Genomic DNA, 16,148 nt, shown 5'->3' with positions numbered 1-16,148 from the left:
ATCCCCCTAATGTAAGGAAAACTGTGAAGTGCCCCAATAAACATATAGATGATGTGATCAACATTCTACTTGATCAGCATAGATACAGATGTGTCCTCATACATCTAGCCTCAGTACATAATGCAGTGCAAGATGCCTGTTGTGAGTGAGCATGCTAGGTGCTGTAGCATCTTTTCTCTGTAATGTGCATCTCAGTTGCAATGTGATGCAACAAAACCACGTCATGAGACTGATTCATTTGATGTGCAACACTTGTATTCTGTGTGCAATCTGCATACAAAGCACAAGGGAACTTGGAGTGGAAGAAAGCTGCAGCCGCTGCATCATAACACTTCATATACAGATTCAGACTCAGTCACACATAGTAGCAAATAACTAATAAGGTAATATTCGGGCACTGATTAGGGGTGTTATTATAAAACACCTTTGATAAAGCTGCACTAGGACCATTGTATCCTTGTGGAAATGCTTGGACCAGAACTGGACTACTGTATTCACTGTTTGCAGCTGAGACCTCATTGGACATGGACTTATGTGAATATACTGGTGGATAGGGTTCCACTAAAAACACATTGCACATTGGTGAGGATTCACCCCCCATTTTTCTTGGATTACTGCTACCATTATCAATATGGGACTTTATCCTCCAGTGGTGACTTTGTGGTAAATACCTAGAATGTAGATTATGCCCCCACATGCAAGAAGTCCTTATACCTGATCTGGTCAGCCAAAGTGTATTCCAGTTATCTGTATAGGAACAAGCATTGTTATATACATTGGTTCCTGTATTATCAATCTGATGTGATAACTGATTTTAATTGTTTCATCTGTTTCATATATTGTAATTAAATACAAATTCATTTATTACTATGAGGTAATTCTGTGCATCAAATTTTTATCAAATATTTGTTAGAAGCGCTGCAATATTTTATGTTATTTTCTTCAGTCACACATAGATATACAAGTGTTGCATATCAAATTAATCAGTGCAGCCTCATGAAATGCTTTAATCACATTTGCATAGCAACTAAGATGCATATTCAAGCAAAAAAGAAGCTCAGTGCAAGCTAAGTCACTCTGGACTAGGCGCACTGAGACAGGTTTTTTGGCGCAACAGTGGCAATAGTGAATGAGGACACAGCTGTATATTCATTTTGCCCTTTATGACCACTTCATCAAGAAAATATAGCACATACACATCATATTCATTTACCCTCAAACTTCATATAAGTGTGCATTCCTCAAATGTAAGGAAAACTCCATGGTTGTCAAATCTACAAGAAGATAAAATACAGGAAATTTAACTTGAACACACCCTATGCCTTCATGATATTTATATTTTTTTCAAACTCACTCATGTGTTTGTTCCAAAAACTCAAGAACATCAAAAATTACAACTTAACATAAATGACTATAGGTGAAATTGTGTCCCAATGACAATGAAACAATGAAACAAGACTTCCTTAAGTAATTTGTGACTTTACTACATTTATATAATGTTTGTACCACATTGTAATAGTATAACAAATATGGGAATAGATAACAGAATAGTATCCAATGTGAGTATGGCCTTGATCAAAGCTATATTTGAGTTTTCTACTGTAGTAAATATAAAATACTTTTACTAACACATAAGGCTATTAACCAAACCACACCGAAATACATCTCTTCACTTGTTTCAAAATATTGCCCAACTAGAGATGAGTGGGTTTGGTTTTCAGGAAACTGAACCCACCTGAACTTACCTGTTCCAAGCTAATCTGAGCCCTGGTTCAGATTCCAAAATGAGGCAAAACTTCATCTTCTTGATATCGGATCTTGCATGGTTATTCGGCCATCATTTGTCATAGGACCGCTGGAGGGGAAGGAGTTACAATGGAGCTGCAGAGATCAAGTTCAACTTGAAGAACTTCAAAGTGACACTGTTTGTTTTTGATGGGTAGCGGCACCATCATCTCCTTTAGAGTAAATACTGACTGAGCTAGTTTTTTTGATAGACAGCCAGCAGTTTATTTTTTATAGTGCAGGAACATCATTCTATTACATTATTTGTTGTGTATTGTTTAAAAAAATAGCATGTGTTCAGAAAGCTTCAGGCAATTAAACAGTTTTTAAATCTAACACTAATGGTCAGCAGGTCAAGGGCTACCACCTTAATATTATCTGCACTGTGCAGATAATATTAAGGTGGTGGCCCTTGACCTGTATCACAGTCAGTGAGTAGTGTGTTTTAAAAAAATAATAAAATATTTGTGTTTGTTCAAAAAACTTCAGGCACTGATGCAGTATTTTTTAAGTCTAATAAAAATGGTCCGTAGGTCAAGGGCAACCGCAGTGTGCAGTGCATCACAGTTCGGTGGGATTTTTTTTTTTTTTTTAAATAGTGTGTGTTAAAAAACTTACAGCCATGATACTGTGTTTTTTAAGTCTAACACTAAGGGGAAAATTTACTAAAGTGAGTGTTTTTATAAGTGGAGATGTTGCCCATAGCAACCAATAAGTTTCTAGTTATTATCTTTTAGAAGTTATATTTAGATTTTAAGTAGAATCTGATTGGTTGCTATTGGCAACATCTCCACCTCCAGTCAGAAGGTCAAGGGCAACCACCTTAATATTATCTGCGCAGTGCATCACTGTCAGTGGGCAGTTTATTTTAAAAAAATAGTGTGTTCAAAAATCTTCAAGCTGTGATACTGTGTTTTTTTAAGTCTAACACTAACAGTCTGTAGGTCAGGGGCCACCAACTTAATATTATTTGTGTGTCGCAGTCGGTGCATAATTTGTTTGTTATTTTTTTCTTTAAATATTGGGTGCTCAAAAACTTCAGGCTTCAATATGCATCACGACAACAAATCAATAGAACTGCAGGAGTAGTAACCAAGCACTAGTGTCTGAGCTGTTGCCACCAGTCATGAAAATATGGCTTTAACGTCATCTACTAAAATTGATGCTCAGGGCATAGAGGGTTTTAGTCAGGACATCTAAAATCAAAACAATATTTTATATTGCTAATAAAAAAAACACCTCTAATAAAAGGAGTTTCCTGCAAAAAACATAAAATTGCCAAAATGCCACACGCAGTGACAAGGAAAGGCTCAGGCCTTGTCCTTTATATCTGAGTGGAGGTTCTACAACTGCTGTCATTCAGGTATCTTCTTCTGCCTCACATGATGATACAAGACAAGCTCACTAGAGGTGTCAAAAAAATAAAAACAGGAATATCAGTGCTAAAAAAACCTACTAAGGCAATAGAAAAAACTGTGTTCAGAAACGTCACAAATCCCTAAGGAGAGTCTAAATGTTTCCACGTGCTATGTGTGAGCTTGACCTTTCTTATACTGTACTTATAAAGAAGCATCCTTTCACCATTTCTACACCCTCTGCCAATGTCAGGATGAACAGCAAAAGTAAAGAAGATGCTGACCTAGAATTTGAGGACAATACTGTGGAAGTGCCACAGGTTGAGGGAAATATTTGTGTAACTGACGCCAGCGCTAATGAGGATGTTGATGATGATGTTTATGTCATTCAGGCACCAGTGGAAGTAGTTCTTACCTGTGATAAGAAGAAGGTCATTGCCTGGACATAAGACAAAAAATTTCATTTGCAGCATGTTCATGAAACTTTTGCTAAAAAATTAAATAAAAGCAGTCCAGCATCAGCTAGCTCTCTTCTCTCATCATCAATATCCTCACTATTGATCTGTGCTAGTCCACAATCCAATTTGCTAAGGCTTAACTGAGTCCACCCTTAACCAGGAATCCTCAGTAGAATCTTTAAATGCTAGGCCTGCTGCTGAGGGTGGATCTTCATCCCTGAAAGGGATCAAGAATATCAATAGTAGTTTCAATATCATCAATATCCTAACTAATGATTGGAGCTAGACCAGCATCTAATTTGCAAAGGCTAACTGAGTCCTCCCCTACACAGGATTCCTCAGAAGAATTTTTAAATGCTAGGCCTGCTGCTGCTGAGATTGGATCTTCATCCCAGAAAGGGACCAAAAATATCAATTGTAGTTTAAAAAAATTGACAGCTAAATAATCCTTTGCAATATGAAGCAACTATGACAGCTGTCACCCAGTCACACAGCAGATCACTAAAGCCATGATGGCTACAGTATGCTAGTATCAGATCTGCATCCAATATCTGCCATAAATGCATTGGGTTTTAGACAGGTGGTTCTGTGTCCCCGGTACCAAATTCAATCTTGATTCCATTTTACCAGAACAGCATTTCCTCATCTGTACAAGGACATTAAAAAAGACTAGTTCTTGGCCTAGAAAATTCCATTGCACCCACTATCCACTTGTACAAAATGCCAGCTCATTATCAGGCTTCACTAAGAGGCTTATTGGTGTCAACCTTTTAGAAAAACTCAGGGACGTCATTGCAAAATGGCTTACCTTGCTGGGATTTTCCTTGGGATTTGGGATTTGTGATAGTGCCACAAATATTGAGAACATTACAGCTGGGTGAATTCAAACACATCCCATGTTTTGCTCACACAATCAAATTGGTGGTGCAGGATGACAGGGGCAAGCAGAAGATGCTGTCCGTGGCACAAAAAATTGTGTGACATTTTCACCATTTAGCAATTGCATGTAGAAATTTGCAGCAGCTGCAAGAAAAGTTCAATTTGTCAAGTGACCATCTGAAGCAAGAGAATGTAACAGGATGGAATTCCACCCTTTATATGCTTCAGCGAATAGAGGAACAGCAACAAGCCATCCAAACCTACACAACAAGCCATGACAGATGGAGTGGAAAAGTAATGTACCATAGTCCATTGCAGTGTATAATACTTTCCTTGTTGTGCAAGGTGCCAAAACCATTCAAAGTGTGTTCAAAATCTGCCAGCTTCAGTCAGGTGATTCCCCTTATTAGCCTTTCAGAAAAGCAGCTTAAGAAGCTGAAGGAGAAGATGTAATGAAATGATTCTGCTAAGTATGTCAGACTTGTAGATCAAGTCCTTTATCTCTTCGCCAGGATCAAAGGGTTGTCAACATTTTGAAATTGGATCACTACATTTTGGCAACCATGTTTTATCCTAGGTTTATGGTATACACCATGTCTTTCTTTCCAACTGACACAGTCAGTTGGAAAGAAAGAACAAGTTGTCAGCTTAAGTGGCATATGACATAACAATGTCTCCACCTTCAGGTTCTCCATCAACTGCGGTTGCCAGGAAACAACTGAGCTTTCCAAAGAGACCCACTGGTTATTGTGAATGAGTCAACACAACATTTTGGCATCTGGCAGATCTAAAAGATTTGCCCAAAATTTAGTGACACCTCTACAGTAATCCCATCTGATAGGGTCATCTTCCATAGAATGGTGGAGGATTATTTTAATGACAGTGTACAAATAGACATATCAGACAGTCCCTTTGACTACTGGTTGGAAAAAAGGCAATTTAGAGGTCCTTGTATATACTGACTTTGCTTTACTTAAGCTGCCCACACTCTAGTGTATACTCAGAGAGAGTTTTGAGCACAGACGGGAACCTAGTCAGTGCTCAGTGTAGGAGGCTACTCCTCAAATGTGGAAAAGATGGTGTTCATCAAAATAAACTATACATTTCATGAGAAAAACCTTTACCAGCAATTACTTCAAAGTACAGAGACTTCTGTAATTGTGGATTTTCAGCAGGGATGAATTAGTATTGTGTGAAGATTATGTAAGCACTGATGAGGCTGAGGATGATAATGATGATGACATATTGCCACTGTATACATCATTGACAGCACTGTCAGCTTAGTTTTCTTAAGATGCCTTATTTAACTTTAAACTTCCTTAATTATAACACTGTTACATGCCTTAATCTCATAATTCATTAACAATTTTAACAACACTGTTAGGTGCCCATTAGTAGCTTATTTTGTGGCTGCCCCCCAAAAAACAATCACTAAACCCACAAAAGTGTCAGGACCTTATTCAGAGGCGGTCGGAGGATGCAAGCGGTCGCTCAGAAACTGGGCGGCCACTTGCATCCTGACCGCCCGCCTCTGTTGCGGTCATTAGGCTGTGGGTTTACACCCACAGCTCTAATGACCGCTCAGGTGATGGCTGCGATGGTCAGAAACCATCGCGACCATCGGGGCTTACGACAAGACCCTAGGGTAAGGTCTCACTTGTCGTAAGCCCGAGATCTTCTGGCTCTGTCAGAGCCGGAAGCTCTCCACTGACATCACTAGTGATGTCAGTGGGCCTCCCCCAAATGGTAGGCGTTCCCATGGGAAAGAGACCCGCTATGACCAGCACTGTCGGTCGTAGTGGGTCTCACGCATGCGCATGAGGAAGCCGGCTCCCTCGTGCGCATGCGCACTGGCCAAACATCGAGGCGCCGTGCGGTCATAGACCGTACGGCCCCTTCTGAATAAGGTCCTCAGTCCCTGTTGCTGAACTGATTGGTTTGTTAAACTGCATGTCCTTTTTAATATACAACAAAAAAGTGGGTGGGAGGCTGAGTGGCAGGGCCCAAGGACAATTCCATCTTGCACCACTTTGCATTATGGGCCTTGCCAAGATTTTGTGTTTTTGACAGGCAGTGTACTGTATGTTACTGTAATTAACTTGGGAATTCATGTTCTTTTGTATCTTGAAATGCCATCCTTCACCAGCTTCCCATCCAGGCAGATGGGCCCAATTTCCTGCAGCTTCTCAGCAGATGCAGAAAAGTATCAAATCTCAAGCTCGGGAACAGAATACTTAATAGAGGATACAGTAAGAAGATTATAAAGAAAGGATGTAATCAAGCAAAAAGAAAATAGAGAGAACAACATATTTTTCCTACTAACAGAAAGAACAAAGAAAAAGAAAAAGATAAAGTAAGATTTGTAAGTACATTCTGTAATGAATGGAAGGATATACAAGGAATATTACAAAAACATAGGAATTTCCTTGCTTTGGATTCAACTCTAAAGGGAGTCTTAGGGGAGAAGATCAATATTAGCTGGCGCAAATCAGCATCCCTAAAAAATAAATTGGTATATAGCAACTTTAGTAGAGAAAAGAAGAAACTAAAAAACAAAGTCTTGGGATGCTACAAATGTGGCAACTGTACAGCCTGCAAGTACATAGACCAGAGAAAAAGGCAACTGAAGGATATGGCAAGGAGATAAATATTAAAGAATACATCAGTTGTAAAACCTTGGGCATAATGTACTGTCTGTATTGTCCATGTGGCCTAAACTACATAGGCATGACCAAAAGACAATTAAGACAAAGGATTCTAGAACATGTAAGAAATGCCAAAACAGACCAGCAAAAATTTAAACCAATCACAAGTGTGGTCAGACATTTTTTAAGACAACATGAAGGAAACCCTGATAACTTAAAAGCATATAGCCTGGAAAAAATATTTCTGCTGGGAATCAGGGTGGAGAAATAAATAAGGAGTTACTGAAGAGGGAGTCTATAATGATATTCTTATTTAATAGTGTGGATCCCCATGGCATGAATGAAAAAAATCAGTTTGGAACCTTTCTTTAATATTAAATGTCTCCAATATGTATTAATACACAATATTACTAAATGATCAAACACCCTCCAATATAAAGATAGACCTAAAAACTTTTACAGATAACTAATTTTGTAACCCTATTTATCCCCTATATTATAAAGATTCATGTTCTTTTATATATATATATGAACAAAACATGGATCCATGAACATATTAATGTCATACAAACATCATGGTAACCTTTAGGTTGTGTATGAGATATGATGAAACAGAGCAAAGAACAATAGCAAGAAGGTAGAATACATGATCAATATAGATCTACAAGGCATACATTATGAAAAGAAAGTAATATGAATAACAACATGTTATATATCTATGACATGACAACAGTAAGACTTGTATATTATAGGCTTCTTAATTATACACAATAATAATTGTTAAACATAAATAATCACACTCACATCATCACTAATAAAGTATTTAATGATTTGTAAGATACTCACAATTAACACTATAATATAAAATGAATTCACGGGACAAATATATCACTATTTTAATTAATATATATTTAATATATATCTAAGTTATTGATTTATCATATACACTAATAGATAGCATGTAAATAATAATAAATAAAGATAAAAATAGAAATTATGATAGGTGGTAATAATATTCTGATTTCAAAAAGATACTAGGAATACCACCACAATTTTACACCATTTTATTTACTTTTAATACTTTTTCTCTTTATGATTCACCTATGTTAGATGGTAATAATAGCAGTATCTATATAATAATAATAATAATAATAATAATAATAATAATAGAGTAAGCATTGTAATAGTATAGATGAGAAATTATTCTAATATAAAAAATAAACACCTTAAAGAAATCTTTATAATAAAATACAAATATATATTAAACTGCTATGATATTTAGGTAGCAATGCTGTGGCACTCACGGGTCTTGTAGATAAAGAATAACACCAACTCTGGGAACATTCGTTCAACGTTTCAGTCTTTAGGACTTTTATCAAGAACTCAGTGAAAAGAAACAAACACAAACCTTTATATAAACATAGCGTTTGCTGCAGCCATTTTATTCCACCAGAGAGATCAAAATTGGAGATATAGAATTACCAAGAAATATATAAAACGTTACTACTTGACCAGCGGTGAAAGGGAATTTTAATAGCATCTTTCTAATAATTCTTTTTCACTATCTAATCATCTATACTATCTGTAAAAAGGCAAAATATTGTTTAAAATCACAAACACATTATTTTAAAGAATATAACTAATAAAGATGTATTGAATTTTATATATTGACAGAAAATTATAGAAAAAAATATAATATTGATCCAAAGAGTGCACCTGGATATATACTCTGCTTTTTTCTCTTTGAATGTGTGTTTACTAAATCATATAATTAATTATTCAATTTGACTAAGCCTTACATCCTGAGGAATCAATTTCATTTGGATTGTGGAAGCTTGACTTAACAATGTTTTCCATTTCTCTGATTTGCCTTTTTTATGGTTAAATTATCATCACTAATCATATGTGGAGTTTGTATATTCTCCCTGTGCTTGCATGGGTTTTCTCCCACACTCCAAAAATATACCAGTAGGTTAATATTTGGCTCCGAACAAAAATTAACCCTAGTGTGTATATGTGTGTGCATGTGATAGAAAACATAGATTGTTGTAAACTCCACTGGAACATGGATTTGGAATCAAGATATTAAATTTAAAAATGAATCAATCCTTCCTTCCTTTTTCCTACCTACAACTACATACCTCTCCCTTGGGCCTTTGATCTAGTTTTTGAATAATGAAAACATTCTTGATTTCTAATATGGGGTCATATATGAGGGTTGTCCAAAAAGTAATGCCTAAATGCTCATAACTCTGAAATAATATGCAATATTTATTTGAAACTTTGTCAGTTTGTAGTTTAATATGTCTGCTAGCTATTTATGTAGTTTTTTTTAGGTAGTCCAAGAAATACCATGGAATCCAAGAAGAAACAAAGAGCCGTCATTGAATTTCTGGAAAAAGAAGGCTGCAGTGCTACAGAAATCCCCAGAAGACTGAAAAAAAGTGTTTGGTGAGCGTGCAATTGACTATAGCAATGTCAGATGGTGGATGAAGCGGTTTCAATTGGGAGAATCATCCATGTGTGACAAACCTTGTGGTGGCAGACCATCAACTGCAGTGACAGCAGAGAACCAACATAAAGTCAATGCCATAATTCAGAAAGACAGTTGTGTGACCATGGCACTGTAAAAACACTAATCAATGATTTGAGATATCGTAAAGTGTGTGCTAAATGGGTTCCAAAGCAATTAACCAGGGATCATAAGCCCCAGAGGGTGGAAGTGTGCAATGACCTTTTGACCAACTTTGAAGCCAACCCTGAGATGTTTTTGGAAAATGTCATTATAGGAGATGAGACCTGGGTATTCTTTTATGCCCCAGAAGCAAAGCCCAATCAAAGCAATGGAAACACCCAAGTTCACCTAGGCCAAAAAAGTTTAAATCACAGCGATCCATAAACAAAGTCATGGCCACATTCTTCTGGGATTTCTGAGGTGTTATTCTCATCGATTACTTGGAACCAAACCAATCAAGCAACAGTGATTGATACATTATTACACTTAAGAAGAAGAAAGAAGCAATCCACAAAAAAGGTCAACAATTCCACTGTCAAATGTCATCTTACACCACGACAATGCCAGACCTCTCATTTTGATGGCAACATCTGTGGCCATTGCCAAAATGGGGTGGGCAATAATGCCACAACCACCATACAGTCCTCATTTGGCCCCTTCTGACTTTCATCTGTTTGGCATCTCAAATACTGTCTCCAGGGTCAACATTTTGAAGACAGAGGTTATTAAAAATGCTATACGTTACTGGGTCAAACACCAACCACTGGAATTTTTCCAGAATGGATTCACAGCTTGGGTTGAGAGGTTGAGAAAATGTTTGAGGGAAGATGGTGAATTTTTTGAGTAGAGTCTTTCTGTTACTAAGACTTCAAATTATTTTACTGCAAATTTTCAAATCTGTATCTATAATAAAATTTGAGCTGTGAGCATTTAGGCATTACTTTTTTAACTACCCTCATATTTTATAACACTGCCCTACTGTCTGCCACTGCAGTGCCACTCTGTTTCCTAGATGTGCTGCCCACTGCTGTTGCTTACCTTAGTTAGTCAGCTAGCTTGGTGCAACCTTTTGGCCTAAACTGGATGAAAACAATATTGTGAGCTGGGAGGTGGTCACAATTGACTGGAAATGACTGGAAATTAATGTTATTGAGGTTAATACTGTCTGAACAAATTATGTGATTTTAGCTGTTTATATCATTTAAAAAAAATACAGATTCAAAACCAAAACATATGAGGGTGGTTTTGCAAAACTAAAACCAAAACCAGACCAATTAGAATCATAACCAATACACTAGGGTTAGTGCACATCTGTACTCGCAACACAATCTCTCTGCTCTACACAAGATCTGCATCTCTAATCCTCTTGCATTACATGCTCCCATTCATGGTTACAGGACTTTTTCTGGCCTGCACCTACTCTGTGGAATACCCTCCCATTCTTCTCATCTCCCGACCTTAAAACGTTCCCTGAAAACTCTGCTCTTGAGACAAACTTATCAAAAACCTGAATTACCCACAAAACCTCCAAAAGCTATCCCAATTACATCCCCATTATACAGTCAATACATCATTCTACATATTTTCTCTTTCTTCACTTTCACATCCTCTATGTGACTGGGTCATACAACCCACCTAGAACCTCTGCAATCTGGCTAGACTCTTAGGCAATAGGTAGCACCTATCCATGTGTATCTATGCCTATTTCCCTATAGATTTTCAGCTTTTGAGCAGGGCCCTCTTAACTCTATGTCTGTCTGCTATTACCCAGTCTTGTTTTATTACTCTTTTTATAAATTGTAAAGCGCAACAGAATTTGCTTCACTATATAAGTAACTGTTACTAATAATAACATTCGCCTATAGCCATTTTTAGTTCTGTCAGTTTCTAAATCATATTTAATATATGTTGTGATCCTCTCTGTTGGTTATCTTTCATCTTGTGTTCTCTTTGTTTTTCATCTTCAGAACTGATCTTGAAAGTAAATATAATACCTTTGGGAGAAAGGGAAAACTGTCACTATAGATGACATGTGACAATTCAGAAAACCATATCATGTTACTCAAGGCCTGATTTAGAGGTGGATGCAATGTTGATGTCAGACGCATGTGGCCAATTTCTTCAGTCTGCAGATGCCTCTGAGTCGCACTGTACCTGCGTCCCAATATTTACTGCTGAAAGTCGAAGAAGAAATTGATGATGCTAAGAGAGGCAAATTCAGTGGGCACCAGTGGGCATTCCTGGGTGGTAGCAGGGCGTGTGGCGGTCAGTGACTGATTTTTTTGCAGTTGCACTGATTTTGGCCCCTCGCAGGGCTGGTGCAATGTTAGTTGGTGCAACCGATGTGTCACCATTTGTGTTCCTTAATATGCAAAGTGGTGGATTAGCGCCACAGTCGGTGGGCATCTCTGTATGAATCCCATCGGCAGTCGCAACTGCATTAGCATCCACCTCTGAATCAGGCCTTCAATGTAATCCTAAAACAAGCTACATGCACTACTTGAAATGTCTTTGTGGTGTTGCTCTTTCTGTTTGGATATTGTTGACATTTCTGGCAGTGCTGTGGAAATAGCATCTAAAAGAAATGAGTAATATAAAAGAAAAATGGAGACATGGCTGCAAGGCTTCCAATGAGGGGGTGATTTGAAACACTGTCAATACACATGAATCACACTGCATGGCATACAGCCCTTGTAAATGTATGAATAATCACCTGTACATGAAACATATCTCCCAACCTTAAGGATGTTGTCAGGTTCCTGTGGGCCAACCCTCCAGATACGCCAATCTCAGAATCGCCACCTGTGACTTTTACTGGTTGTCCCAGCATGTGTGGTTACTCAAACATGGTCACTGCCACCAGAAAAGGGGAACTTTAGTGTTAAAACACAAGGTAAGCCTTTGCCCTTACCTGCACATACAATTATGCACACTTAGTAAAAATAGGTAATATGGGCCACACGAGGCCTTGGGTTTAAGAACAAAGAAATCAGAACTAGAAATTAGATTTTAATTTCAAGAATACTTCACAGCTTATGTTCCAAACAAAAGTTACAAAGATGATAATAATTTTAAAAGGACACACAAGTTACTAGCAATTTCAAGGAATAAAATAAAGGGAAAAAACAAAGTTCAGGTCACCTATCCAGGGTTGAGCATTGACAGAAGTGAGGTCTCTTCTTGGGGATATGGTGCATTCTGACCAACAAGCCTCCTCACAAAAATTAAAATGTTTAATTTCAAACACACCTTTTTTTTATCCGTTCGCAGGCTGTTCTGGATCACTCCCCCTCCCCCCGAGATAGTTTAACCCTTCTCCACTCAGAATTAATTGTTTAGGTGACTGTAACATAGGGTCACCTTGTCACATGAGCAGGGGTTAGTTAATTTCTCCCTCCATCCTCTAAGCCTGTCCCAATGTGGGTTATAAATGGACCCCAGTCTTACATCAGCACTTCAAGTGACAAAACCACAGAGATTAACAGCTGGTACACTGAGCCTAGGGCAATAAGTATACACTAGTCAGTCAATTACCTCTCAGCTATCTGTCATACAATTTAAAATACATTTTTCCTACAGAAATTAGATAGATATTATATACAATGTAAACAGTGCAATTTGTTAATACGCCCATTCCAATATGAAATGGGCTTCACCGCTACAGATGTCATATTCTGGACCCCTGCACACATGCCTAAAATGGGGGTGTTATCTAATTTTTGATAGGACATGCCCTTGGAGTATGCCACACACCCATTTTATGTCACACTGGGTGCTAACACCCAGGCTCCTCCTAGCACTTAATGGATGCCATGTGGGGTGGGAACTGTGTGTGGACAAATCCACAGAATTGTTCTGTCTTGTGGGAGTACCATGAGCTAGTAGCTTCAATTTTGTGACATTCTAAATCATGCATACGGAGAAAGGACTCCTGTTTCAGACAGATCTCTTGCACCTAGCATGGAGCTGGTGTAAATGTTATTACTAATGATGATGGCTACAGCTGTGGATAAAAAAAACAGTGTGCCATGTGGCTTCCCGCTTAAAGCCACACAGATCCTCACATTAGCCCAGTGGAAACTAGAATTAGTATAAGGTAGTAAATCAGGCTTCCTTGGCATAACGCAAATGTAGCCACTTTGCGTCCAACTCAGATTTAGCTTTTTTGTCTGTAAGTGCTTAGTCCAAATCTCCATTCAGTATGATCAGGTTTCTCTTACCAGTTAGGGAACAACCAACTTTTATAGTTTATTTACAATATTTAGAGCTAGGCCTTTTCATTTGTGATCTTAAACAGTGTCACAATTATCCTCAAAGTGTACTAAACATTATATAGCCACATCTAGTCACCTATGGCTCTAAACCAACTGCATGCCACACTGATGCTATTCTTTTTTATTTTTTATTTTTCTTTTTCATTTTTATTGACAGGTATTTAGCATAAGGTACAAAGGGCCTGATTCAGAGCCGCTCGCTATTTGCAAGCGCTCACTCTGAATCAGGGCAGGCAATTTTTTTTAAAACCTCGACCTCCAGGCCGCTTGCTAAGTTGTGGGTGACCACCCACAGCTTTAGCGGGTGGCCTGGCAATGGTCACGATTATCACAACCATCAGGCTTGCGACGAGACCCTTGTGGTAGGGTCTTGTCCATCACAAGCCCCAGTGAACTTCCTGCTCTAATAGACTCATCCATCACAAGCCCCAGTGAACTTCCTGCTCTAGATACTAATAGAGCAGGAAGTTCACTACTGAGATCACGTGTGATGTCAGTAGGTTCTCCCACAAATGGCAGGTGTTCCTAAGGGAACACCTCCATTTGTGCAGCCACCCCCCTGACCTGCCTACGAAACAGGGCAAGCTGTCAATCAACATTGACAGGTGCCCCGTCTTGTAGCGAGCCCTGGAGCAAGTGATTTCTCACTGCGGGGCTCATGCACACTGCATGTGCGCACTGCCCAGCCATCGACCCGCTTGTGAGCGGTATGAGCTCACGAGTGGGTATGAATCAGGCCCATAGTACACAACCAAAGTACATCAATATAACAATCATGTTATATCATAATAAAAATAAACCACAAATCATATACAGAGAGTCACATAATGATATTGAAAACATTCAGAATATAAATGAGTTATACATATACTTATCCAAATATAAAAATACTATTTTGAAGTTTGAAAGGGGTTCCCAGAACTGAGTATTTCCATATTATACCAGGATGTGAGAACAAAACATTTCCTTAAGGCCTCTTGTAATGTAGCTGATAGCGTGTGTATATATGGAAGCCAGGTGTCGAAAAACTTCCCTGCTAATTTCTCTTTTTGTAATGTGGTGTTTGTTCAGTCCATTGAAAATAGGAATGAGAGTCTAGGATACATTAGTGAGATAGGGATTGGATCAAGGGCAATCCACTGGGAAAGTGGTTTTCTTTGTGGCAGCAGCTAGTTTGTTAAGTAAGATGCGGTTACCTTTTGCCCAGATATTCGAATGTGTGTTGGGATAAATTCCCCAAAAAGCCAAAGTTTTATCAATAGTAAACTGGATTTTTAATTCACTAGTGATATAGATTTGAAGCGATTCCCATATTGTCTGTACCTGTGGACAAGTCCACAGACAATGTACAATATCCACCTCTGATGATCCACATTTATAGCAGTTAGAGTTAGGAGCATCTCCAATAAGGAATTTTAATTTGGGTGTGAAGTAAAATCTATGTAGAGTTTTTTTTGTTGCAGCTTAAATAGTGAAACTCTTGGACGTTTCCCTGCCCAAATAAATTTAGATAATGCTTTGTTAAGTTGATCAAGAGCAGATGTGGGTGGAATTATAGGGAGCATTTGTATTACATATTTAAACCTCGGAACACAGACCATTTTATAAAAATGGCAATGGCCTGTGTATGTCAGAGGGAGGTGGGCCCATTTTATAAAATCAGAATAAGTTCTAGTAAAAAGAGGCAAGAGGTTTGAGATGTATAGTTTAGAAGGGTGAGTATGAATTTTTATGACCAAGTAAGTAATACAAATAGCAGTGGTCAAATGAAATGGAAAGGAGGTGCCCCATCTCAATTTTGCAGATTGAAAAAAGGCTAAGGCTTCTGTCTTAATATATTTAATTTTAAATCCAGATGCCAAATTAAAAATTTCTAGTATCTTTAATAGATGAGGAATAGCGGTCCTTGGATTCCTGAAGTGAAGCAGTATGTCATCAGCAAGTGCAGAGAATTTAATTTCTAAATGATTCAATCTGATCCCTTGCCATCTATCCTCCTTTAGAAATGCTGAAATAGGGGGTCAAATGCCAAATTAAATAATAGTGGGGAGAGTGGGCACCCCTGTCCTGTGTCCTGGGATAAATTAAAATAACTAGTATTCTGAGCGTTTATGGTCAGGAAAGCCCTTGTTGTCTGGTATATTTAGTGAAATACATGTAGGAACTCTGGGCCAAATTCCTGAAGTTGGAGAATTCTGGTTAAATGGGACCAGGAGATTCTGTTGAATGCTTTATCA

The 16,148-nt window shown here is 38.1% G+C and overlaps 1 pseudogene; it reads right to left on the bottom strand.

Moving 5' to 3' along the window:
- Nucleotides 1-1,268: 1,268 nt before the first annotated feature.
- LOC148521443 (uncharacterized) overlaps nt 1,269-16,148 on the bottom strand; it is a 56,240-nt pseudogene continuing 41,360 nt past the window's right edge.

The sequence above is a fragment of the Taudactylus pleione genome, unplaced genomic scaffold (genome assembly GCF_031769625.1).
Source record: "Taudactylus pleione unplaced genomic scaffold, aTauple2 ptg000162l, whole genome shotgun sequence".
In the NCBI taxonomy this organism is placed as follows: Eukaryota; Metazoa; Chordata; class Amphibia; order Anura; family Myobatrachidae; genus Taudactylus; species Taudactylus pleione.
Note: the sequence above shows the minus strand (reverse complement) of the source record. Positions and strands in the feature narration are given on the sequence as shown.